Below are 26840 nucleotides of genomic sequence, written 5' to 3'. Positions count from 1 at the left end.
CCGCCTTTGAGACGCTTTTTGCAGCCGAGTGCGGCCGCCCACCGGGGGCACTGTCTCCCTCCCCACACCCCTTAGCAGCCCTTTCTCATTGCTGTGCCCCACTGCGGCCGGCAGGAGGCGCCACGGACTCGGGTTAAGCCTTTTCCCCCTACCTACCCCACTTCCCCCAGCACGTGACGTGGAAGGCTGCCTCCGCCGGAGTCTTAGCAATAGGAGTGAGGGGGTGCAGGGGTTTGGGGGTGGGGTGGGGTGGGGGGCGTGGAGAAAGAGGACACGCGGGCGCACACACACACACAGCCTGGGAGCAGAAACATCTTCCCTGGCTTCGTGGGTTTCTCCCCCCACCAGAGCCAGTGTGTGTGAGGTAGGTGTGTATAGCGGGGGGGGGGGGGGCACGTTTTTGGGTGTGAGACCCAAATCCAGACCAGGCAACCTGTGCTCTCCCGCCCAGCCCCCGTCCCCGGTGATTAATACCCATTTTTCTTACTCTCCCCCTCCTCCCCCTCCTCCCCTTCCTCTCCCGCTGCCGCGCGGTTGACTTGCACAGCCTGCCCCCGCCCGCTTCCCCTCCCCCGGCTCCGATCATCACCAACTGGAATCTGGGCTCCTGCCTCTCCACCCCCCCTTTTTTTTTTTTGAGAAAGGAAGGTCCCCCCACCCCTTTTCAAAAACCACTTCCTTCGGCTTCTTCACCTCTAGGAAATCTCGGGGCTTTGCTCCTATCGAAAGTGTTCGTCAGGGTGATTTTTGATGACCACGATCCAGAAGTGCTGGCGTCCGAATGCATTTTCTTTTGCTTGGCCAAGAAGAGTCGTGAACTTCAAAACCCCCGACACGGATTATCAATCCTGCTTTGCAGGGAAGGAAAACCCTCAATCCCCTGCCCCCGGCCACCCCTCTCCGGAGATTCTGCAATCGCTGAGGCGCTCCGAGTCGGTACGTAAATATTCGCTTTGGAGTCTCATGTCTCAGTGTTGGGGTTTGGGGGTGTCAGGAAGATAAAGGGTCGAAGCGGTGAACCGTTAACTAACCTGGTGTTAGGTGAAGCTCTTAAATCCAGCAGAACCCGGCACTTGCTAATTTGGACGTGGTTTTAAAAAAAAAAAAAAAAAAAAAAAGATTTTTTTTTTTTTTTTTTTTTTTTTTTTTTTTTAGGGTGAAGGGGTAGGGCTCTCTCTGGTTTTGGGGAGGGTTAATCCCCTTACCGAGCAGAGAGGTTGGGCATCGGTGCCCCGGGCCGGAGCCACGCGCCGCGACCATCCGTCCAATCGACACGTTGCAGGTGAAGCCCCGTGCGCTGCACATCAGCGCGGCGGCGGCGTGAGTGTGCGCGGGGGTGAGTGTGCGCGGGGGTGAGTGTGAGTGCGCGCGCGGGGGCGCGTGCGCGTCGGGGGCGTGTGTGTGTGTTCGCGCGTGTCAGTGTGCCCCTTCCAAGAAATGCCCAGTGTGCACCCAGTGCACAATCAGAACCCATTCAGCACAATCCCGGGGTGGGAGGAGGCGCTGCTGCTGGAGGCGATGGGGAGAGCGAGACAGACATGTCAGCAGCACTGCAGATGGGGCTGGGGGCCGCACTTGCTGGCGAGTTAAGTGGGGATTGTGTTTCTGCGTGTGAGTGTGAGTGTGTGTTGCTCTGTGGTGCCGCTTCTCCCTCCCTTCCTCCTTCCTTACCACTTCCCTCCTTTGCTCCCTCCCTCCCTCTCTCCTCTTCCATTCAGGTTGGCTTTCCCACCTCTCATCCATGCCTGTCCCAGGAATGGTATAGCCAGACCTTTTCTGAATTATTTATAGACCGGTGCCAGCTGTTTTCAATTCCTCTCGTGTGCACTCTGTGGGAAATGCGGGGTTTCCTCCCCCTTTTCCTTCAAACGAATTGATATCTTTTTCGGGATGCATTTTTCTCACCCTCCGGGGACACTCGAATCAAACCCTGACCGCCTCTTTTTCCCCCTTAGGAAGGGGACGCTTTGGGAATGACCATGCTCCACGGAGGGACAGAGCCGGCCCCCAGCTTCTCTACACAGAGCCTCCTCCACTAAAGCTCCAAAAATCAAAAACCATAATTGCCAGAAGAAGCATTAAAAAAATAGCCCAGCCACTAACCTCACATGCAAATGGAATAATTACTCTGGATTCTGCATTGTGAGCTGCTCTCCATATCCTGAATTACCTCTGAATTCAGTCTTTTTTCTTTGAATTTGCATCTCTTCAAGACACAAGATTAAAACAAAATTCACGCAAAATTGGATTTTAAATTATCTTCCTTTCATTTATCCTTCGTCTTTCTTATATGGATATGCCAGCGAGAAGAGGAGACTGGACATTCCCAACATGCTCACTCCCTTAATCTGTCCGTCTAGAGGTTTGTCTTCTACAAACCAAGGTAGGGCAAATTCTATTTTATTTTCGTCTCACCTGGGGTAGGGATTCCTTGTTTATCTCTCTCTTCAAATCCCTCAAGTGGAATTTTTGGAAGAAACGGTGACAAGATAATAAAATAATGCTGGTTTGGGGGAAAAAAGGGCTTATTACAAAGGGGGAAATCTCCCATGTTATTCCTTTTCCTTCCTCATCAAACAGGTTTTGGATTTTTAGGAGGCATTGGGGGTAGATGTATGTAAGGACGGAAGATGTTGGATGGCATAAAGGTTGATGTATGTAGACATGCATGGGAGACCTGTGTGATTTTTGAGTTAAATAGCATTTTATTCACCCAGGGCTAAAGCTCTGATTTTTATGGGAATCTAGAAAAAAAAATTTTTTTTTCAGGCTAGCTTTTCCCCCTTGACACTTCCATGCCTCTCTGTCTCCTGTCCCTACCTTCCTAGGGTTGTTTTTTTTTTTTTTTTTTAATGCCCTTTAAAAAATGAAAATGATGATTGAGATTACTGTGGCTGTTGCCCTGAAGTCCACTTGCTGTCTAAAGCATGGACACCGGGCCCAGAGATCCCGGGAGGCCTACTGCAGAGGGACAGGTCTAGGTGGGGAATCTGGCTGGTCTAAGAACACCTGGAATTGAAGGATGCTGCAGGTTAAAAGGACTGAAATCTTAAGCTTGGAAAGAAGGAATTCTGTCAATAGTCTCCTTTTAATTTATATCTTTTCATGTGCTATTATTTTTGAGCTGTAAAATTCTCCTTCTGTCTACACATCTATTTATACCCACACATCCTCCAAGCAAACTGTTACTTCCACACTCTTGCAAAATGGCTATCTTGCAGACTTCTGAAATGCTGTGCATGTGGAAGGGGTGCAGAATTCGACACGTGAGTCTTTGTGTTAAACAAAGAGATGTGCCGTTTGCATGTGTTAGTCTTGTACCTTCAAAAGAGAATTAATACTTTATTTCTCCCCCCCTCTGATCAATTTTTACGGCATATGGAAGGTGGCGAGGCAGTATTTTTAGGGGCTTGAAGGGAGAAATAGCAGGAGAAACAGAAAAGACTTAGCTAATGACTCTTCAGCTAGTCGCTCATGCAATCCAAGACAACTCCTGAGGAAAGCAGATCGTCCACAGGCTGGAGGGCCATGATGGTGAGCTGGTGACTGGTGCTCTCCTCGTTGGTCCACTGACGGTTCACCCCCAAACTCGGAAAGTGCCCAGATGCAGAAATCAGGTTGAGATAAAGATCTTCAAAATAATGTAGCAGAATCATTACATCACTGGTCTTCTTGAAAGCATTTTACCCCCAAATCTTTTTTTTTTTTTATTCTGGCATTTTTAATAACTGTACTTTGAAACGGTCCAGAATACCAAAGGGATGTGGGGGAAGTAGCAGAAGATCCTTGTCACTCGACATCACACCAGAAGATATTTCTTCATTGTCCAGAAAGGATGGACATAATCCACATTCGCTACTCCTCTCCTCCAGGTTTCATTCTTTTGAGCTTTTATCCGTTAAGCGGCGATCTGTAACCATGGTGTCATCAGAATGAGAGAGTGGGATCCCACTTTGAGCCCCGTTCTCACCATATCTACAAACAGCTGAGGTTATCGGGTGTGTGCTCACCTTATAGACACCCGGGCTAGTTCTCCATCTGCTTCTACTCCTTCGAGTGGGAGGATGTATTCTTAATTTTACTTTGAAATAGAACAGAGGTATGGGTGGGAAAAGCAGCTCCATGTGCAATGATTTCCTACGTGCAGATGAACAAGGCGAGGTGGGTGTCCGTGGGGCATGTGCCCCTTTTGCGTGCCCGGTGCCTGCGACAGGGCTCTACAGTGACTAGGTCCTTCGTCATGTTGGTTGGTGACCAGGTTGACAGCAGAGCTTTTGACAGAGTCTCAGCCACATTCTCCCAGAATGCTAATGGGAGTAAGCCAGGTTCTAGGCCATCATGGGTTGGCCCTAAAACTAGGCGAAGGACAAGAGATTAAAAGGGGAGGGTGCTGAGGAAGAGGAGGACTCCAGGGTAGGAAAGATACAAAGAGAAGGGGAGACATTCCAACTGGTAGTGGCTTACGGAGGATTCCAGGTGGAATCACCACAGGTGGTCTGTACCTCCCCCATGTCCAAAGCCATTTGGAACCCTGATGAGGCAGGCTTTTCCCGTCCTCATGAGCAGTCTTGGTGAGGCCGTGACTCTGTGGGGCTCTGGGCTGCTCCAGGCCACCGTCCTCTTTTTTTTTTTTTTTTTTTTTTTTTCCTTCATGGCACAAAGAGCTGACTAGGTTCTATTTTGTCATCTCTCCTTCTGCCACCCCCCTTACAGTGTGGGTTCCATGGGGAGGAAATGTGGCTGCTGGTGGGAGGAAGAGCCAATTTAATTTCAGTTGAGGAGCCTCTGTGATGTGCAATTAAGGGGGGAAAAAAAAACCTGATGGGAAATAAAGACTTCTCAAGGAAGCAAGGTTAAGGAGTTTAGATTGGTGATTTGAAGGGCAGCAGAACAACATGGTTGCCTTCTATCTCTATGTTTCAGGTGTAGCAAAGCATGACGGACCTGTGAACACAGAGCGATATGGCCGCCTAGAGATACCTGTTAACATGCAAAGAGAGGAGCAGGGTGTGCCCCTGGATTGTGTAATTTCCACTCTCTGTTCCATTCCTAGGAAGCCTGTCTGTCTGAAGAGTCTTTCTTTGCCACCGTATATGTGTAATTTATGGCAGGGGTAGGTGCAGAGAGAGGCAGAGACTAAGTAAGGGGGTAAAATGTAGGGAAAGGAGGAGGGAGAAAAAAATTTCTCTAGTCACTACTTTGCACATCAAGTGCCTTTCTTTTTAAGGCTGAGCGAGAAGAGCGACTTCCTCTGGTGAAGGAGTGAACAGCAGGTACCTTGATTTTGTATTCCTGCTTCACCTCCAGAAAGATGGCTTCAGAACCTCCACCATCTTGTGTGACCTTCATGTATATGCACCAGCCTTGTGTGGGGAGGGGCATGGGTGCCTGGGAGGTGGACACATGGACTGAAATTGGTTGTGGGGGGGGGTGATGAGTGGTGCTGGACAGGGAGAAAAAACGGACTGGGCTGATCCAGCCCTTGGCCACGTCATCATTGCCTTGTAAAACATTCTCCCTTCTCCTCCATGAAGGCGATGAACCCAGGATGCAGGGGTTTCCCCCCTATTTTTTCGGTCAGCAAGATGAAGATGAAGGTGATGTGTCCACCACTGCTAACAAGTGAAAGCAAATGTAATGAATATTTATGGAGTAGGAAATCCAGGAGGCAGGGGAGAGGGCAGGTTGTGTGGGAAGAAACCGTAGCAACAAATCAGCCTGTAGAAGTCGGGACCAGCAAGGAAGCCAGGGTGGAACTCACCGTTCTAAAGGTTGGCAAACTGTTGTTCTGAGTGACAGCCTTCTCTCCTTAATCAGGAAGGCTGGGACTGGCAAAGCCACTCATCTCATGTAACTTGTTGGGGGTCAGGAGCAGATAAGCTGGCAAGTGAGGTTCCTTTTCACCACTGCCATTCTCCAGCCTCCTTAGGAATTCTAGAAATTTCCTCCTTTCAGTAAATTACATTTTCAGTCTCTGCTACTGTGCATGCAGTCGGATACCAGTGTCGTCTCTATAAATACATAGAGATCAAAGGAGTTGCTGGTCTAATGAATTGTTCACATTTATTAAAGTGCATCCCCTCTTTGAAACCACAGAAGAAGTCTCTAGGGAGAGTACATTAGTGGTTGAATTGATACTGCCTTTCAGAGGGACGCAGATGCTAGAAGAACCAAATGTAGTCGGAACGAGGGAAAAGGCGTAAGTCAGAGGAGGTGGGTTTCTAGGGGGCACCTGTGGCTATGGATGGCATTATCTGCGGCCACTACACAAAATCTCTTGTGCGGTGGTCTTGGCATTTTGTGAACCCAGAGAGGAGTGTTCAGGAGCCTTTGGTCGGTTCCTTGACGCTCTCCAACCACCTTATTTTTGTCTCTTCACTTTTTAGTGCTTGCAGCTGAGGCTGGCAGGGAAGGGACGTGGTGCATATGTTGGCCCTTTGTTGAAATCCTCCGTGACTGCCCCAAGCAGAATGTTTGCCCTGCCTTCTGTGCATCGCCAGTGCTCGTTCATGATGATCAGCACGCTTTATCCCAATTTTGTTTCGATGCTTTGTTTCCCTGACAAGTTTGGGAGCTCCTTGAGGACAGGGAGGGATGTTTGTTCTTAACACATTTGTTCTTAACACAGTGCCTGGCACATAACAGATACTTGAAAAAATACCAAGTGAAGGCGTGGAGAGAGGAAGTGAAATATTAATTAGTAAATAATGCTGTTTGTTTGTTCTGGTGGGTATAGGAACGATTTGAAGTTATGCTATTGGATGAGATCAAGAAGGTCAGAGCTCTGCGACTGTTCAGAATGCATTTGCTCTGACCTTCTCATTTCACAGGTGAAGAAACGGAAATCCAGGGACATGAAGTGATTTGCTCAAGGTTGTGTAGCTGCTTACTGGCAATGCTTTGTGCACCACACCATTGGGGTTACCTGTGGATGTCAGATGTCTACATCAGCGCGTCTCAAACTTTTTTGTTTATAGGAATCACCTGGGGATCTTGTTAAAGCATACGTTCTGATTCACTAGGTCTGGGGTGGGGCCTGAGATTTCACACTCCTCACACTCTCCAGTGATGCCACAGTTGCCCGGGCCATGCATCCGGGGTCTGTCTCATTCCTGAACCTAATTCTACATCACGGTTAACACTGGCGGCTCCACATACATATTCTCTTCTTGGAACTTTTAGAATTTCTGCTTTGTTCTTAAAGAAGAAAAGATCCAGGAGCAATCCGTGTATCCAAGTTCACCCATCTCCCCTCTTCGGTCACTCTTCACCGTCTTTTTTGTGCGTCTTTTTGCTTCTTCCCCTTTCATTCTCTGTGTATTCTTATTCTGGCCCTTCTTATAATTGATTCTTCTCTTTCTTTTTATGTTCTTCTCCTCTAGATAGCGTTTATCTACTTATTAATGTCTCCTCGTCTCTTTTCTTTCACACACTCTTCTTTTAACTGCATCTATTTTTATGTCATTTGCTCTACTCAGTTATCCAACAAACATTTGTTAAGAACCAGTATTTGTCAAAAACTGTGTTATAAGAAAGAATTAGCTCTGGTTTGTACCTTTCAGTAGTTTATGGTTGAATGGGGGAGATATGTGTAAAGAGATCATCATATACTTAGGTAAGATCTAGAAGGAAGGAAGCCTGGGAAAATGAGGTGTTGACATTGAAACTGTGTTTTTATTTTTAAAAATAAAATGTAAGAGAAGGAGAGAATGGCCATTGTAGGAGGATGGAGAGCAGATGGAGAGGTAAATTGGTATAAAAGCCCTAAGCCTTCTGCTCCTCCTTGCGTCCCTGAACTTGGGGAGAAGAGCAACACAGGAATGTGCTGGTTCATTGATTAGGAATTTCAGACTCCAAATGATGAGGCCAGAGAATAAAGTCAGGGACTTCTTAAAAGGAAAGGCCAGAGGCTCTAATTTCTGCTTTAGTGATTCTACAGTTAATGAATCCTAGCCCTGTTTATTAGGCTTGCCTTTGGAGCAAATGATACCATTTTCATGTTAGGCCACTGGATTGCAACTAACTTTGTTGATGGCCATTATAAAGAAAGGGACAGCTGTTAGTTGGTTTGTAGCCAAGGAGAGAGCTGGATCCTAGCCCAGGCCAAGCTACTCGAAATGAAGGACCAGCCTAGCCCCATGTGTTTCTAAAGTAGAGAGGTAGAGAGTTGCCACGCCACTCAGACGCTAGCTGCTTTCTTTAATGGCAAAGGGGAGTGATGGACGAGGGGCTCAGTTATTCCCAGGGAATTTACCGCATGCTTTTTGGTAGCCTTTTTAGGTGGCCTGGTGTTTTAGAAGCATTCTTCATGGAGATGCCCAGGCGTGGAAGTGACGCAAAGGCACTTTCAGCCACCACTTGAGGGACCTGTAGCAGGGGTGCTTAAGAGGGGAGGATGGATTTGAGATGCACGTTACCCTGAATTTTATTTGCATCTTTTTCTGCTGCCTGTCCTTCTGCCCTTTGCCCCACCCCCACTTCCACCAGTTTTCTGTGTCTTGTGGTTCATACTCATTTCATTAGCAAAAGAAGCCAAAGCTCAGCTTGAAGCCTTTTTTTTTTATTAACTTGTTTTATTTTTTATTTTTTTTAAATTTACATCCAAATTAGCCTATAGTGCAACAAAGATTTCAGGAGTAGATTCCTTAGTGCCCCTTACCCATTTAGCCCATCCCCCCTCCCACCACCCCTCCAGTAACCCTAAGATCCACTCCGTATAAAGAGAGCAGTGTGAGTCTCAAGGTGTGTGGATGAACAAATGGCACCACTGGCTGACTTGAGGGCCTAATGTTCCAGGGCAACTTGAGGGGCTGGGCAGCGGAGGCTGTGTGACCAGAGGGACAGGAGAGGGGAGAGGGGAGCAAGCCAGGCTGGGCCTGCGGGAGTGGCAGACGTGGAAGGCAACGGAAGGACAGGTTTCGACCCTGCCTGGAGTCCAGCCCTACAGGGAGGGGGACGTCCGAAGAAGAGAGCTTCCTAGATTAGGATAATTTAAGGCTTTGACTAATTAACTCACTTGACTCCTGAAAACCAGACAATGCTCTACACACGCCACGCTCCATGTCTTTTTGTTCACCGCCTCACCAAGACCGTGCATTTCCTTCTGTAGAAAGAAATGTCCAGTTTAATCTTTATATGGACCCTGCCAGGGCTTCCGCTGGTTAGACTTTCTTAGGAAATCAGAGATCTTGTTTCTTTCTGAGAAGTGGGACTTAAAACCGACGGTGGGATAAGAGCACTACGTTGTTAAGGGAGGGGAGAAGAGAGGCTCAGAAGAAACCCAAAGCTGAGGTGATGTCTTTTATCCTTTTCTCAAAAGCTAATTGTCCTCTGTGAAAAATGCGTGCGTGTTCTGAAGCAGTCTGGTCACTCAGCTTCCACGGTTGCTGGTGTCTTTGGGTTAGAAATCATTGTGTTCCGTGTGCATCCCAATATGTGCACACCACATGCACCCGTACACGCCTGACTTGTGTGTGTGTGGGCATACGTGTATAGTGACTTACCTACCAAATACAATAGTAAAAAATAATCTTAAATGCATTAAATGTATCAGTGCAGTTTAGGTACAGTAATGTGTATGTGTGTATGTGTGAGAGAGAGAGAGAGAGAGAGAGAGAGACATGGGAGAAGAATGTTAATACTAACAAGACTTAATTCTAATACTAATATTAATACCTTGAAGATGGTCTGACCTCTACAACCACCATTTTAAAGCTGTGCAAATAGCTCCGAAGTTTAAAGACACAGCCGTGGGGGAGGGCCACGTCCACTGACTCTCTTCTCACTGCTTTCCCGTTCACTGCCCTGCCCCACTGGCCCCTCTGGAATGCATGTCTCTTAAGTCAGCCAGTGCTGGGCATTTGCTCATCCACACATCTTCAGAGCCCTTCACGGTGCTGCTTGATGTGTCGTTAGAAATGTTAAGTTTTTGCAGGGTATCCAGTCGCTGTCTACATGGCGGTGGAGGCAGTGGTGGTCTTGAGAGTCAGAAGCTTCTTTCTCTTTCTGTGCGTGTTGTTGCACTCGGTGACTGTGTGCGAGCCATTGCCTCTGGGCCTTGATTTTCCCATTTCTGAATCTGTGAGACAGGCTATGCAGCGCTCCTTAATCCCAGCTCAATAATAAAGTCACCTGGAGAGCTTCAACAAAGAGAAATATAAAAAGCCCAACAACAGCAAAACAACAGTGATGTCCGTGCCCAGGCCGCACTCCAAACAGTTAAATTAAATCTCTCCACAAGGGATTCAAGCAGAGGTCATTTAAAAATACGCCCCAGGGGGGATTCTAATGTGAGGCCGAGCTTGTGAACCAGGGGGCAAGGTGATTGACAAGGCACCTGGTCTCTCTAAGTGTCCTGCGGTCCTAGCGTTTTAACAGGTAGAGTGAGACCCTATCGCTGTTAAACAGTTACGTGTCAGGCAGAGGGTCCCTGAGCCAGAGGCCCAGGAAGTGGTTGGAATACGAGGGGACTTAGTGCGCAGAGTGCATACAAGGGGTGGAACTGATGTTGAATTAGGAGCAGGGCTGTGCTTATTCCCGAGCGCTCTCAACGTTGACGTAGGCCTGGCGTGGAAAGTTAGAGAAGTCAAGGAGCTGCTTTCCTCGACACCCTTGAAACAGGGGTGGCTGTGAAATAAGGTGCGCGGCCCCTGGTTCTGCAAACATCCTTCCTTCCACTTAGTCTTTATTGACGGTGCCCCATTTCTTGTTTCAGAGAGAAAGCCTCATTGCATTCCTTTATAACAGTGTAAGTGTAGGGAAACTATTAATAAATGAGGCTGGATGAGCAGACCCTGATTGACTGGTGAGGGGTGTGAATGGTACAATTATCTTAGTGCTGGTTGGAATTCACTAGCCACGTTACCCTCCCTCTCAGTGCCTGAAGTAGAATATTAAGGGCATGAAGAGGAGGAAGAGGGTAGGAGGTATTGTGCTCCGTTCTTCTCTGACTGTAACTTTAATCACTGATTATTAGGCTAGCTGAGTTAATAGTTTTCTCACATCCTTCCTTTTTGGCTCCCTCCCTGCCCATTTAAAAATAAATGTGAACCTAAATGTAGAGGTAAGAAAAGAGCAGATTTATGGATCTGTGTTCCTTTAAAAAGGCAAACCATAACGGGGTGCCTGGGTGGCTCAGTCGGTTAAGCCTCCGACTTCGGCTCAGGTCATGATCTCATGGTTTGTGAGTTCAAGCCCCGCGTTGGGCTCTGTGCTGATGGCTCGGAGCCTGGAGCCCGCTTTGGATTCTGTGTCTCCCTCTCTCTCTGCCCCTCCCCCGCTCACACTCTCTCTCTGTCTCTCAAAAATGAATAAATGTTAGGGGCGCCTGGGTGGCGCAGTCGGTTAAGCGTCCGACTTCAGCCAGGTCACGATCTCGCGGTCCGTGAGTTCGAGCCCCGCATCGGGCTCTGGGCTGATGGCTCAGAGCCTGGAGCCTGTTTCCGATTCTGTGTCTCCCTCTCTCTCTGCCCCTCCCCTGTTCATGCTCTGTCTCTCTCTGTCCCAAAAATAAATAAACGTTGAAAAAAAAAAATTAAAAAAAAAAAATAAATGTTAAAAAAAAAATAAAAAAAAAGACAAACCATAAGGGAGTAAAAACCCTGCTTCTTTTTTTTTTTTTTTTGAACATCAGCTAATAGTGATGGGAGATTGGAGAGAAAGGTCATGAGTGTGGCTTGGACTGTCACTGGAGTTTGGTGGGATGTGCTGAGGAGTGAGGCACAAGTGTTTAGGAGAGACCCAAGAAGTGTGCACACCGATCTGAATTTTTAGATCAACCTTTGTTGGCTGTGTGTAAGCAAAGCATCCAAATCATTAAGACTCTGTAGCCTTTTCCCTTATATTTGTTTTGCTGGTCAGCTTCATCAGGAGCCAGAATTGGTACCTTCAGGGTTTATGGCTCTCCTTTCTATCACCTTGTTAGAAATTCCGGGACCGTTTCCGGGCTTGAAGGGGGAAAGGGAACAATTTCAGTCCTTACCTGGTTCTCTTTATGTCTGTGTCCTGGTTTTTCCTTCAGCTCACATAGGAAGAAGGACTACAGAAGAAATCCTCCCCTGGGTGCTACGTATGGGTGCTCAGATGTAGAAGGTCTTTCTTGGGTAGGATAATGTTGATCCCTTGGATTTTTGGAGAAAAAACACTGAATGGATTTTCTTGGAGCCTGCATATGGAAGAGAAATCACTTTCGTTTGTTGATTAATTTGTCAGTTTTCTATGAGAACAAGATTCATGCCTTATGTCACTTTATGTCCTCAGTGCTTAGCAGAATGCTTTCTGCACTTGGGCAGTGCTCAAAAAAATGCTGGTTGTCGATAAAGATGATGATGAAAATGAATGTGTATTGAGGATAAAGTTGACATATTTATGCCTTTAATGTTTCCATTTCTTTGCCATCCAAGCATGTCTTGATGCTTTGGGTGAATTCTACCTGAGTTGAATGGTTGAGAGTATCTTTTCATGCTAACTCTAGGCCGATAGAATGAAAATACGCCCATTTCTTAGTGTCTCACCTCTTTGATCTTTATTTTACATTGTGTTCAATAAGGGGTATTTTTTCAAAAAGCTCTTACTCATCACTGATTATGCTTTTTTCCTTTCCTCCAAATTCCATGTCAATACTGTCCATTTCTCAAGTCCATCTCAATGGCTGGTTCACCCATGATGTCTTGCTTGATCTTCCCAGCTAGAAATAAGCTCTCCCAAGTTGTTGGTTCACATACTATTTTTATTCTCCCTTTGTTTGTAGCATTTTTCTTACGCTGGCTTTTGGGACAAATCCCTTGGGGGCTTTTTCATCTCTATCCCCCAGTCACCTTCACTGCACTGGGCTTTGTGGAATGAATAGGACCATGGTTATTCACCTTCTCAATCTCTCCTTTCTCTTCTGCACTATTTACAAAGATGCTTTGATTTCAACATAAAATTCAAGGTTAACTCTGAAATGTATGAACAATCTTTCAGTCACCATGGTGGAGAATCTAGTTTGTTGATAAATCTGCATTTGTGCAACTGAGACAGAGGTTGGGGAGAGGTGCAATAAGGTCCTGGAATTAGCCAGAGTTTTTTTTAGATCATTTTAGAGATAACGGTGGGATGAACCTACTGAGAATTACTCCTGTCAGTCCAAATATAATAGTTACCCAAAAGGAATTGTCTTGCCTTTGCTCAAGACAATCTTCTGTTGAAATTGGGCCTTGAATTAGGGCAATAGATGTTTGTAATGTGCCCATGATATCCAGGATTATGTTAACATATGTTATCACATTTAATCCTTACCATAAGGCTGACATCGTTTTCTCAGGTGAACAGAGTGAGGATTAAAGAATTCAAGGTCACACAGCTGTGAGCAGCAAGCCAGGCTTCCAGCTACATCCTTGTTTCTAAGCCTTCTCTCTTTAAATTGTAAAGAGCTGCCTCCCTGTAAAAGAACATGAGGCTTCATGTTGTATGTAGAGGAACCTGTAAAGTAGCATGTACTTTGAAACTTCAGCTGAAGTGACTTCTTTTAGACCACTTCTCTTTGCGTTTTGCTTTTGGCAAACAGCAAAGTTGTCGTCAAATGAAAAAATGGATCCCTATGGCCAATTTCTAGACCTTAATGTAATTCGGTGAAGACAAAGGGGAGAAATCCATGGCACTGGAAATCAGCATCTCTTTCATTTCACATGTTGATTGAAGCTTGGGCACCATGTTCTTAGCTTGGGCCTGCCATTCTTTAGATACACTTCACCTCCAAACTTGAACTCTTCTCCCGTTAAGAGGAAACGATCCTTTCCTACTCATTTGATTGTGGACATTTTGAAAATTGTTCATTTTCTTGTACCTGTTTCTTTTCAACTACTACTTTGAGTGGATACAGATGGTTAGAGTAAGAGAATGGCAGTCAAGAATGCTTTGGGGGCACCTGGGTGGCTCAGTTGGTTAAGCTTCCGACTTCGGCTCAGGTCATGATCTCGTGGTTCATGAGTTCGAGCTTCGCGTTGGGCTCTGTGCTGACAACTCAGAGCCTGGAGCCTGCTTCGGATTCTGTGTCTCCCTCTCTCTTCCCCTACCCCATGTCTCTCTCTCTCTCTCTCTCTCTAAACACAAATAAACATTAAAAAAATTTTTTTTAATCTTTTAAAAAAAAGAATACTGCTTTGTCATTGGGTTTTGATTATTAATGGAATCATGGTTATTGTTTTATGAGGTAGACTTATCTTATTCCACAAAGAGTCTGAGGAACCTAGTGTTGTTTCAACTACCTGCATTAACCTTTGACACAGAGAGCGGTTTATGTGTCAACATATACTGTAAAGGTTAAATTCCCTGTCTCTATTTTTCCATCTAAGGAAAGACACCATCTCTTGGTGCCACAAAGAGTTCTGGTACCTTCGCTCTGCCACGTGCATATTTTTAAACTACTTTTCAGTGACTTCAAGTACAGCGGCATTAAAAGAGGAACAGTGGCCAACGGGCCAGGAATCCAGGCCTCTTCCCGACCTCACCTCAGCTCTGTGTGATTCAGGCAGGTTACATAACCTCGCTGAGCTTCCTTCCTCATCTGCAAAATGAAGTTTTTAGGGGAGACAGTTGTTGTATTGTGGATCACATGAGGAAGCGTAAAGAATCCCCTTAAACCATAAATTTAATATACACACATACGCCCATACAATATTATTAACTCCATCCTGCTCAGGATAACAGCTTTCCTGTGGCCTTTAGTGCGGTAATCCCCTCCCCATAGGCAAGGGAATAGAAAATATTTGTTGGAGAAGACAGGCACACGGTGGCAAAGTCACCCGTGTTCTGAATGCGGAGCGGCACCAAGGCGTTGTGACCTGTGGTTTGTAATCTTTGGTCTGTATCTCCTCCGGTCTCTGTCACAGTGTTTACCTAGGAAACGAGATAAAAACTTGTCAGAACGGAGAACGAGACTAATCTTTCTAGCTCTGCGTATAGAACTGTTTTTTTCCAGGCTTATCTTTTATCTTCACGTGATCCAAGAAGAGTAGGGATGGAGATGGTGACCAAGCCAATGACATGTGAAAGGCCGTTTTACGCTCAGGCCTCTGCTCCTGCCTCTCTCTCTGCAGTGCCCTCCCCACCTCACCTCACCTGCCTCTCAGTCCCGTTCCGCCTTCACGAGTCAGCTCAGGGATCCTCTGCTCTGGTCTCCTCAGGCTGGAGGCCCTGCTCTCTTCATGCCCCCCCCATGGTTCCCCAGTTTGAGAGGACCCCTGCTGTGTCTCTATCCCACCCACCTTTGATGTGAATTTCTCCAGGGTGGAACCAGCCTCTACTCTGGGCCCTCTGCATGCCCAGCAGAATGCTGGCCCACGGTGGCCACGTAATAAACAGCTGCTGACATGGTGTGAGGGCCTACAGGCCCCGTGCTCCGGGCTTTACACACATTTATGAATTCAGCCCTTCCAGCTACCCTAGAAAGTAGGCAAAATTATTACCTACATTTTATGCAGGAGGATTCTAAGGCATGGAGAAGCTGAAACGTGCTTAGCTCAAGTGGCCGAGCCGGGATTTGAACCCAGCTGTCTGGCTTAAGCTCACATTCTGAAGCTTTATGCCCTGCAACTTTGTAGTAAATTTTTATGGTTGGTTTGAACGATCAGGGACTTAGAAGAAACATAGTGTGTGTCTGGTTTTACGTAATGAGGACGGTGGAAGGAAGAGAAGAGAGTGTACAGCGGAATTTGAAGAGTTGTTAGGACTTGGAGCTGTATGAATATTTGTGGACTTCATTCTTCTGATGTGCTAATTAAATATGGGACACACCCAGGACTTCCAGAAATGCAGGGGCATGGGATCCGTGTAATTACTGTGGAGTTTTGCATGAAGTGGGTTGTTATTTCCAGAACTTGTGCTTCTCGACTGCTGGCTGTTTCCTTTTGGTTTCTTATGTTTTCTTGGCTACGAGCTCCTCCAGTGGCACGTTTGGAGGTGCTGGGGGTGGTGCTCCTGGTGTGCGTGGCATGCACTTGTATGCATTCTTGCTGCACTCTACTATGGTGGCACGTGTTGAAAACACTGAGAGAGACCAAGAACTCAGGAGTCAGACAGTCAGGGTTTCTGTTCTGCCCCATTAGTTTAGTGGGCAAATGTCTTCAGTTCTCTCTACTCCCAGATTCTTTGTCTCTAAGACGAGGTGTTAATGATCCTGGCCTTTCAGTTACCGTGAGGATGAAGTTCGTTATTTTATTTCGTTGTGAACAGTACTTGTCCCAGTGTAAGCATGCAGTAAGCAGTAACTGCTTTGATGGCTCCTGGCCCCAACCAAGTTAGAACCAGTTTGGGTAGCAGGGTGTCATGCATGAGGCAGTTGTGTCTGAATTAAGGTTTCCAGAGCAACGCTGGCGTTGCCTTCTTTGAGTATTTCATCAAATCAAAACTGGCAAGAGAAGAAGGTATGGCCGTGAGCTGTCACGTTCCTAGAATGTCAAGAGAACATGAATCCGTAGTGCAAAAAGTGCAGAAGAGACTCACCAACAGGCACCAGTTAATCCAGGATTTAAGGATTGAAGTGAGCCTTGGGCAAAGTGGCCATGAACTGATCAAACCTAGGATAAAATGCAAAGCTGTAAGGAAGCAGGCAAACAGCCAAATGTAAATCTTAAGAAAGACAGGAATTCTTTCAAAGAAAGAAGGTAACCCAGGCAGACATAAACCACCTTGGCCACAATAATGACAATCATTTGCATTTCTGGAGTACTTTAGAGTTTACTAAGGGCTTTCTCAGAGGTTTTCTTCCCAACACATTTTTTGATCTTCCCAAGAACCCACTAGGAGGAATTCTGGGCAGGAACTATTCTCTCCATTTTACAGATGAAGAAATTGAGGTATGAAGTGCTCTAGTCATTGTCCAAAATGGTACAGTCAGTGAAGAAGACGAGCTGGAACTTGGTCTCAGCTTTTCTAAATTCCAAATCCAGGGCTCTTCCTTCTCTTGCCTCTGCCTGGAGAGAGCCCTCGAGGGCAGCATGTTACCTTGAGAAATCTTGAAGGAAGTTTAATTGGTTAAACAAAGAATTTATTCTAAAAAGAAAACGATGACTTTGATGGGCAGGGGAAGATGTTCCCTGAAAAGGTAAGGTCACCTCTGGTGCAAAAATAGAAGGGTTTGGGGCATGAAAATTATTATTTCACCTCTTTATATTTCTCTGCACTTTCCAGAATTTCTGCGATACAGCACATTGTGTTCATGTTCGGAAAAGATGAGGTGGGAAACAAAAGCAAGAGCTTTACTTCTATCAGGAATTAGATAAATGGAAGGGGGTAGAAGTCGTCTGCATAAGGACAGGAGGTGTAGTCTTACTTTCTTAGAGATACAATAGGGAACTGGTTACTAATACAGTCACACACACCCGTGTGTTTGTGGGTATGTGTGGGTACATGTGTATATGATCTGGGTTTTCGCATAGGTTAGGGAACACAAAACCCAGTTGAAGTTGGAGAGGATTTTAAAACATCCATTAAGAGTGTGATAAATAGCCTTGAGCCTTAATGACAGAGTCTGAAATGCCTTTAACAAATGGTCACTGCAGGGCCAAAGGCCGCCATTTGAGAAAATCATAGAGGATTGGAAAGATACCTGAGGGCCAGCTTAAAACCTTTTAAAGAAAGATATGATGGCTGGAAATTTATAAATGGAGAAGCATAATTGTTAAATTGGAAAAAAACACTGAACCGAAAAGTCAGTAACCCAAACCTTGAAAAGACAAGGGCACAGTAACCACCAAGATGGCTTTTTAGGGAACAAACCCTATCAGATCTGTGGTTTTATGAGAAGGACAGGCTTGGGAGGCTGTAGGAAACTGCTATGTGTAATTAAGAAAAAGTAATGAAAGTTTTAGATCTCACTTCCCCTGAGAGTCTAGTTTTTAAACCCGGAAACTGGGGTGGGCTAAGTAGGCGGTGCTTACAGTGGAGCCTCCTGGGCAGCGGCTGGCAGCAGAGGTCGTGCCGTCGAAGTGTGGGTTGTTCCCAGCTGGGGGGCACTGGGGTTCAGGTGGGGACAGTGAGGTGCTATGCCTGCCTTTCGTGTCCGAAAGGACGAAGCAATGTGATCCTGGCTGAGCAGTGAGGAGGTGTTGTGTCAGGATTGACTTTGAGGCTGGGCTCTGCGGGCCACGATGCCAGCCAGTTCTCTGCTGTGGCTTTGCCTCGCCTTCCCCTGCCAGTCCACACATTGCGCGGGATCAGCGATTCCTAAAATGCGTGCTCTGGACCCTCTTCCCAGAAAAACCCACCTTTTGTAAATGGTCCCACGGTTCCCCGCAAAGTATTAGGGGGTTTGGGATCCCTGAGGCGCATCCATGGATGCCAGGTTAAGAACCCTTGCTCTAGATCATGTGTCCAGGGCCCCGCCCTGGCAGATTTTCCTCCAATTATTTGTCTCTGGGAGGTGGGGACCATGGGGGAGAATTTTCTCCGAGACCCCAGCTCCTTTGTTCTTCCCGGATTAACCAGCCTCATGGGTTTATTTGCAGGATGTTTTTGGAGGCGCGTGCAGGGCACTGGGCTCTTTTTTTTTTTTTTTTTTTTTTTTCTGTGGAGTCAGGCATAATGTCTGTCCTCTACAAGCTGACATACCAGGAACTGAGACTTGGGCAAATATGGCTGGAGAAGGAGGCAGAACTGAAGTATCCTTGAAGTGGTCTAAACCGAGTGATGTACGAACGCAGGCTGTCTGGCTTAGATATGAGCGAGCCAGCGCAGCCGCTTGGGAATTGGGTTGAAGTGCTTTGGAAGGCATGAATGTAATTCAGATGAAACTGGCATAAAGGAACACCAGCTTCATTATTGTCCCACTGTGATAGCCCTCTCCTGATCTACCCCAGCTGCCTCCTTGACGCTGGTCTAAGGCCCTGAGAACAAGTTCTAGCCAAAGATGAATTCTCCTTTGGGACTCCAGAGTGCTGATTTCTTGATTTCTGATGGTATCCCCCTCACCTCTCAACATGGTTGACATTCAGTGGAGATAACCTTTTTAGGTTCCCTTCTTACCGTTCTTACAATTGGAGCTTTGTTTCTGTTTTTTTCCCGAATGTTAGGTGGTCCCTTTCCAGGATGCCTCGTTACCAGTATCCTCAGCATTTCTGGGTTGGTGCTGCTGTGGCTTTTAAACCAAGGCAAACCTAGATTGTGAATAGTGTAGATCCGGAGTTGGGCCGAAATCCCATGAGCACTGCTCAGAGAAGCAGCCCCTGGGACTCCAGAGCCAGGTCTTTGATGTCCAAGGGACTTGGGTTCAGAATCCCAATTTGCTGCTTGCCGCCGTCAGCCTCCCTCTTCTGTAAAGCGCAGGTTATGTGAAGGTTAGTTGAGATAAGGTTTATAAAGTGCCCAGAACTTAGCACTGTACCTCTCCCATCCATATCCCATGAGCCATGCTGGTAAGTTCTCAGTAGGGCAGGAGAAAGAGGGATGATCCCTGCTCGCCTTTCCATTTTCTATTTTTCCCACCCAGGTGTCTACCCCAATTTCTCAACAGCCCTTCTCTTTGGCTGTAGTGCAAAGAGAAGAAATATAGAAGCCCGATCTGTTTGTTTCTGCTTGTGAGGGAGACGGAGTGAAGACTATGAAATCTAGTGCCCCAGGGAATGGGGAATATTTTGAAATAAGTCTTTAAATTGGGTATGTCTAGGGGGGCAATTTGGGGAGGGCTGGGGGCTGAGATCCTTGAGTTATTGGAGACAATGGCAGTAACAAGGAAAGAAGGAGAGAGAGAAAAAAGATAGATGAAAGGAAAGAGAGGAAAGCGCCATAACCAGAACATCGACTTCAGCCAAGTTCTTTGGCTTTTTCTCTACCTTGGGTGTTGAGGAGAAAGAAGACAGGGAGGGAGCCAAGTGGAAGAGGAAGGGGTCGAAGAAAGGAAGGGGTAGAGGGGGAGTGGGCCGTAAGGTGGTTTCCACCTCTTGGTCAGTGGGGACGGGTCTAGTGCAGAGTGCCTCTCTGACTGTAGTCCCGAGAGAGAGAGGCGGTCCCCACTGCCCCCCCAGCCCGAGCCACCCTCCCAGGCTGGCCCACGAGGAGGACGGAGTCAGCAGCAGCTTTGGCACACTTCCGGAGGAGAGTCAGAAAGCGACAGCTGTTCTGCCACCCTGGGAAGTTCTGTCTGGACTCCGGGGAGTGTTTGCGACCTCTTTATGGAGGTCAGCCAGCCCGCCTGCCTGCCAGCCCCTCCCCGGGCTTACTTGGGTGTCACAGTCACTATGATCGTCCAGGACGCTGCTGCGCAGATATGCGCTGTCTGTAACTTGCTCTGTGTACGTTTCTTTGTCTTACTCCCTCCTCTAAATGGTAGCAAACAGACATTTTGGGAAGGAATTGAGCCCTCTGAGTTTACAGAATGTCAAGCATTCAAATGGCAAAGAGAAATCAATTTTGAATTTTTCTTGGTTTTAGGTTATTTGTACCATGGTGCCGACCAGTAGCATAGGCAGTTCAGGGTTACTTTCACACATAATGAATGCGGTTTGTTGAGATCTGAGTTTAATAACTGCAGGCTGGCGGGATATCGGCGTCTGTGAAACCCTTTTGTTTCCATTAGAGAAGGGATGGTATATATTCAAAGCGGTGGGTCCCCGTCTCCCTCTGGTGTCGGAACTGGGTGGGAATGAGGCGGGTGTGGAGGCAAGAAGAGCCTCCCTTTGCTCCTGCCTGGTTCCTCGGTGCAGTTGGGCTCCAGCCCAGATGCAGCTGGCGGGCGAGGCTGCTGCCAAGTAAAGCCGTGCTCCCCGCTGCTTTGCTGTGGAAGAGCCAGCTTAGTGCACGTGTGCGTGCGTGCGTGTGTGTGTGTGTGTGTGTGTGTGTAAGAGAGAGAGACAGACAGACAGAGAAAGAGAACATGAGAGCATGAATGAGACATTATTCCATCTCGGGATACAAGAAACATTAGAGAATGTTCACAAGGGCACCGATCCTGATTTCCTACTCGGGCACCAGTATGTTTGAAATGATGCCCAGGTGGTTCTAATGTACAGCCAGGCTTGAGAATTGCTATTCCAGACCTTCTGCCCCACTTCTCCCACACCTGCTCCTTTGTCTCGTATGTGCATCGTTACGCTTCACCTCCCTGTTCTGCTTGCCACATCCACTCTAAGGGAGGAAGACAGTCCCGATTTCCTATTCTTGTCTACCAGTCCAATGGACCCATGTTTTAGAAGGCATGGTAGATTGATTAAATAAGTGTTCTTAACCTTGTAATTTTATGCACACAGCTCCTCGTGCTGTGGAAATAACCATTCTCAGATTTTTCATTGTAAGTGGATTGTTGAGATTGCCCAGAGGGAAAGAACTTTCTCTAATTTTAATAAAGCAAGTGTTTATTTAGCTGCTCAGTTAACATAGTCAACAGTTTCACTCTTTATTCCATTTTCTGCTATTTCAAAATTTACACTAAAGACTGTGTATGTTGGATTCATGGATTCTTGCCCATTACCATTGCACATCAACCACTTCTTGGCTAAGGTGGATCATCCACTTTACCTCTGTTCAGATCTCTAGCAACGCTCCTTCCCTAACTCACAGTGTCTTTCTTAGCCTGTCCCCCAAAGACCTGGGTGTTCACCCTTCTCATGACCTTCAGGCTCTGCTTCCTCTACTTCACTTGGATCACGGACCCTTGACTTGTCCGTGTGGAATCCCTTGTTGCTTCCTTCCTTGCCTGTTCTTCCACTTCATGTTTTGTCACACTCTGATTTCTCTGTTACTGAGCCATCGACTTGTAGTCATATTTGCTTTTGCTGTCCTGTCACTCATGCTATTGAGGGCAGTTGAAGGAAGTCCCAGAGTGAGTCCACCTGGCCTGCTTCAGAGTCCTTCTTACAGGACTCCATCATCACTGAAAGATGGGGTGCCTAGCCTTTTCTCATGAGCCCCAGAATCACATGCTTATCTAGTTCTTAAAACATCACCTCCCTGAGCATTCTCTCCTCTATACTCCTGCCTACAGTAGATGGGCTCATCGCACTTGGCTGAGAAAATCAACACTATCTGGTATTTTTTTTTAATGTTTTATTTTACTTTTGAGAGAGAGAGAGAGAGAGAGAGAGAGAGAGAGAGACCAAGCACAAGCAGGAGAGATATAGGGAGAAACAGAATCTGAAGCAGGCTCCAGGCTCTGAGCTGTCAGCACAGAGCCCAGCATGGGGCTTGAACCCATGAACTGTGAGATCATGACCTGAGCTGAAGTCGGATGCTTAGCCAACTGAGCCACCCAGGCTCCCCAACACTCTGGTGTAAGTGTCCATAATCATTCTCTTTTTGGCATAAACATTCATGCTTATCTACTGTTTGCTGGAAACTTCAGAGGGGCCTTTGCATCTTTTCACAACTTGGACAGCCTTGTTCTCTGACCCAGTCCATCCTTCTATCTGGAGTTTTGTTGTTACACTCAAGGCCCCCACCTTTCCTGACATCATGAAAATCTGTCTTACTACTGATCCTTCACTGCTGCTTTCAGTGGTTGCCTTAAAACCTTTATTTATTCAAAACAGAATTCCATTTTTTTTTCCTCAACCGAACCCATCTTTCTGAGGTCCCTGTTTCTTGCCTAGTGCTAGCATTTTCTCAGTGTCTCAGGCCTGGCCCTGAAGGGACCTTGTACATCTCCGTAACCTCCTTTCCCCAATCCCTGATGGATCCTATGGAATCTGTCTACAGAGCGCTTTGCATATGATTCGTCCTTTCCACAGAAAGGCAGTAGAGCCTTGTGGTAAAAATCATAGACCTTGGAGCCAGAGTGCCTGAGGTCAGTTCCTAGTGGTGAGACCTTTGAAAAACCACATACCTGAGTCCTGGTTTCCTTATTTGTATAAATGGAGATAATGTAGCTATTTCAGAATGCTGTTTTGAGGTTTGAATAAATTAATAGCTGCAAAGTACTTAGAACAGTGCCTGATACATTGTGAGTGCTCAGCAAATACATGTTAGATATTATTATTATCTCTACATCACTGGTTCTCAGTTGGGGATCATTTTGCTTCTCAGGCAGCATTTGGCAGTGTCTGGACACATTTTTGAGTCATGACTAGGGGAAATGGAGGCCACTGTCATTTAGTGGGTAAAGGCCAGTGATGCTGCTCCATTGTCCTCCGGTGCCCAGGGCAGCCCCTGGTGATGGTCATCCAGCCCAAACCTCAGTAGTGTGAAGGCCGAGAAGTAGTATTCTACATCTTGGCCCCAGCAACGGCCACCGTTTTCTCAAGGTGTAATCTAGTGTCCATTTCTGTTCTTCTTCTCAGTCCTCAACCCTTTGGAAGGCTCACTTTATCACGTGGTTCCACTCACCAAGTGATTTCAGGGGTTCTGGAATCTACATTTCCCGCATTCCGATTGTGTCTCCAGTGGTGTTTCAGAACACGCTTCCCGATCGTATTTTCTCCATATTGGAAAATGTTAACGGTGGAGAAAAAGACCTTGTGTTCCTCTCCCTTCTCCATTCAAATGGCCATCCTTTCCCAGCATTTCTACTGTTGCCAGTGGTACACAGTCCTGGCATTGGTTCCCACTGGCTGTCTCTCCCAAAGCCCCCACCGTTCGTCTACACCAATTTCTGCCAGTTCTTTCTCTGCATTGTTTCCTCCGACCCTCATTTCCATTTCCGCGGCTCCTGCTCAGTACAGGACTCTGGCTGGCTTCCCTGCCTCCCCTCCTCCCTGCCATCCTCCACACAGCTGCTGGAATGGTCTTCATTAAACACTGTTTTCCTCTGCTCAAGAATCCACAGTGGCTCTCCATTACCACTTATTAGCAAAAGGAAATTCCCCCATGAAGCCCTTTATGGCCTGACCTCCCTGTCGCCTTGGGCCCCCACCCTGGCAGCCTACGGCCTTTGTGAAAGTCCCTCCAAGTGGCCGGGCACTCACCTGTCTGAGCTCCTCTTGTCCTTGCCCGTACATCTTGGTGTGTTACAATTTCCCTCCCTGGAATGCCTTCTTCTCTCCTCTTTGCCAAACCGTGTCTGTCACCTCTTTCAAAAGCTGGCTCAGTTTTGAACTCCCTAAGGGAACCTTGCTGAAGAACCCACCAGATTCTCCTTGTCCTATTACTCAATATCTCATTTTGGCCTTAAGTACTTATTAAACTCAACCTACGTTAATTTACCCCTGCTGATGTGTATAAAGGATCCCTAAGTATTTTTAAAGCTTTTCCAAATGTGTGTGTTTCATTCCTGCATCTTTTTTTTTTTTTTTTTTTTTTTTAAGCTAATTCCCACAGCGCAAATGAAGTATACTGGATATAGCAGGGCTTCAATAAATGATGTCTCTGTAACTGTCATTTTTTTTTTTTCAATGGGCACATTTTATGAGTGTCTTTAAAATAACTGGCTCTTCCCTTTGTGGTTGTGTTGGTGGCTCTGCTAAAGGGGCTGCGGGTGGGAGCAAGGATGTGGTGTGGGAAACGCACATGAGGGCCGCAGCCTGGGCACTTGCTAAAGGAGATCCTTCCTAGGGATAAAGGAGAGAAATAGGAATCTTCAAACACTGGGCACTCTGGATGTTGTAATTTGTGAGGTAACACCTAGCTGCTTGGAATTTCGGCAGCAAATGGGACAGTCTTAAATATATTCTCTTGTTTGATGTATGAGGTAGATGATTGATACTCCATTTGGCAGCTGAGGAAGCCAAGGCCGGGAGAGATTAGGTGACCGGCCACTGGGACTCACGACTATTGTGAATTCAGGGTTCTTCTCGTTGCGTCTATACCACCTCATCTGTCGGTAAGGCTTTAGGGGTCACCTGTCCGGTTCAGTATTCTGATATTACAGATTGGGCTGCTAAGTGATTCTCGGATGGCATCAAAACTCTTGATAAGTAAAAGCTGGGCCTCTGATTAACTCCTCTGATTAGTGCTCTTTTCACATTATTGCCAACACGTTTTATTCTTAATCCAAGGTATGGATAGATGCCTTCATGATAGCCTGGAGATCAGCATTGTCCAACAGAACTTTCTGCCATGATGCGAGTGTTTCGAATCTGTGCATTCCCATGTGATAGCCTCTGGCCGTGTGTGGCCAGTGAACCTGGAAAATTGAAATTTGTGTAGTCACAGCAGGCTGTTAGTTTCCACCTTGGACACCACAGCTCTAGACTCATTATTTTCTTTCTCTTTATAATGTTTATTTATTTTGAGAGAGAGAGGGAGAGCATGTGCATGAGCAAGCTGGGAGGGACAGAGAGAGAGGGAGACAGACAATCCCCAGTAGGTTCCTCACTGTCAGCACAGAGCCCAGGGCGGGGCTCGATCCTACGAAGTGTGAGATCATGACCTGAGGCGAAATGAAGAGTAGGACGCTTAACCAACTGAGCCACCCAGGCACCCCTCTTTAGTTTATTATATTTGTCAGAATTGACAGTTTACCTAATCTGGGTTTCCCCTGATCTCCCTTTCCCTTTCACCTCTTGGTGGGGTCACAGTAAACCGTGAGGAGCCAGAATGTGGGAGCCTGGGTGATCTGCAAGAGAGAGAAGACAGTTTCTTGTCTGAAAAGACTGACTGCTGTCTTTGGTGGGAAGTGTTTGGGGAAGAGATCCCACCAGGTCCGAGGTCTCTTCCCTCCCAGTGCCCCCCCTCCCCCTGCCTGTGAGCTCTGGACTCAAACCTGTTGAGCTTCTGGCCTCTTGGGGGAGACAGACTGAGGAAGGGAGCTGAGGTGTTTTTCAGAAGTTGGTGTGGAGGGGGTTCTGACGTGGTACTGTGGCAGCCAGTCAGTCTTGTCTGTGTGGTCCAGTGGAAGGTTGTTAAGGAGATGTAAATGAGTTCATTTGGTGCTTCTGTCTTTAATTTCCACTGAGAAACACCGCAGAAGTATCTAGAGGTTGAAACCTCTCTTCGCAGCTCTCCCTCTCCGTCTCTCTCTCTCTCTCTCTCTCTCTCTCTCTCTCTCTCTCGTGTGTGTGTGTGTGTGTGTGCGTGTGTGTGTGTGTATACGCATATCTTTCTTCCCACAACTTCCTTTGCTTCACAGATACTAGTTACTGTATTTCCTGAGGCTGGACCCCCAGAAGAGTCTCCATGTGCACACTTTTTACTGCCGAATCCAGTGGAAGCACCCGGAGATGGGAACCCCCATAGAGAGTAGTTAATGGAAGCAATGGGCTAATAGTATGGCACAGTAGGGTCTGACCTCTTTGCCTGCTTCATCCCCCATTCTTGTTCACCTGTTCTGCTCAGCTTAGATCTTAATCTAATTCATCATCTATGCGTACAAGGAAAAATAACTACTGAACTCTTTTTTTTATTAAAAAAAATTTTTTTTAACGTTTTTATTCATTTTTGAGAGACAGAGAGAGACAGAGTATGAGCAGGGAAGGGGCAGAGAGAGAGGGAGACACAGAATCTGAAGCAGGCTCCAGGCTCTGAGCTGTCAGCAGAGAGCCCTACGCAGGGCTCGAACTCACAAACTGTGAGATCGTGATGTGAGCTGAAGTCGGACGCTCAACCGACTGAGCCACCCAGGCGCCCCATTACTGAACTCTTTTTAACCTATGGGACTTAAGGCATTGGAGCTCTCACCCTAGGTAAATTGGGTCTGTTAACACATGGAAATGAAGGGTAGAGGAAGAAAGAACTTTCCTTAGAAATTCAGCCTTTAGTTATAGTACTAGAGGGAGGGTTCTGAGCTCTGATTCTCCGAGTCCAGGGAAATTATGGAATAAGATAACCTTGAAATTAACTGTTCAAGGGGCATGGATGCTACTTATCCATGGAAAACTTTATCCTTTGCTCTTCATTGCCATGGATGTTTATAGGAAAGTAGAAGTTGATTCTGCCACAGCTCATGGGCTTACTGGTGAACCCTCAGGGGACACTCCAGGCTTCACCCATGATGTCAC

At 46.7% G+C, this 26840-nt stretch overlaps 1 protein-coding gene across 2 annotated transcripts in view; it reads left to right on the top strand.

The window, feature by feature from the left end:
- Positions 1–227: 227 nt before the first annotated feature.
- GRIN2B (glutamate ionotropic receptor NMDA type subunit 2B) overlaps positions 228–26840 on the top strand; it is a 418289-nt gene continuing 391676 nt past the window's right edge. Inside the window, exons 1-3 of one of the 2 annotated variants that reach the window (XM_045466383.1) lie at positions 228–364; positions 700–936; positions 1956–2383. The gene's annotated coding sequence lies outside the window, so the exon portion shown is untranslated. Of the gene's footprint in view, positions 365–699; positions 937–1181; positions 1283–1955; positions 2384–26840 lie in introns of those variants that run through there. The other variant, XM_045466384.1, reaches the window with a different exon arrangement.

Source organism: Leopardus geoffroyi, chromosome B4 (assembly GCF_018350155.1).
Source record: "Leopardus geoffroyi isolate Oge1 chromosome B4, O.geoffroyi_Oge1_pat1.0, whole genome shotgun sequence".
NCBI lineage: Eukaryota > Metazoa > Chordata > Mammalia > Carnivora > Felidae > Leopardus > Leopardus geoffroyi.
Note: the sequence above shows the minus strand (reverse complement) of the source record. Positions and strands in the feature narration are given on the sequence as shown.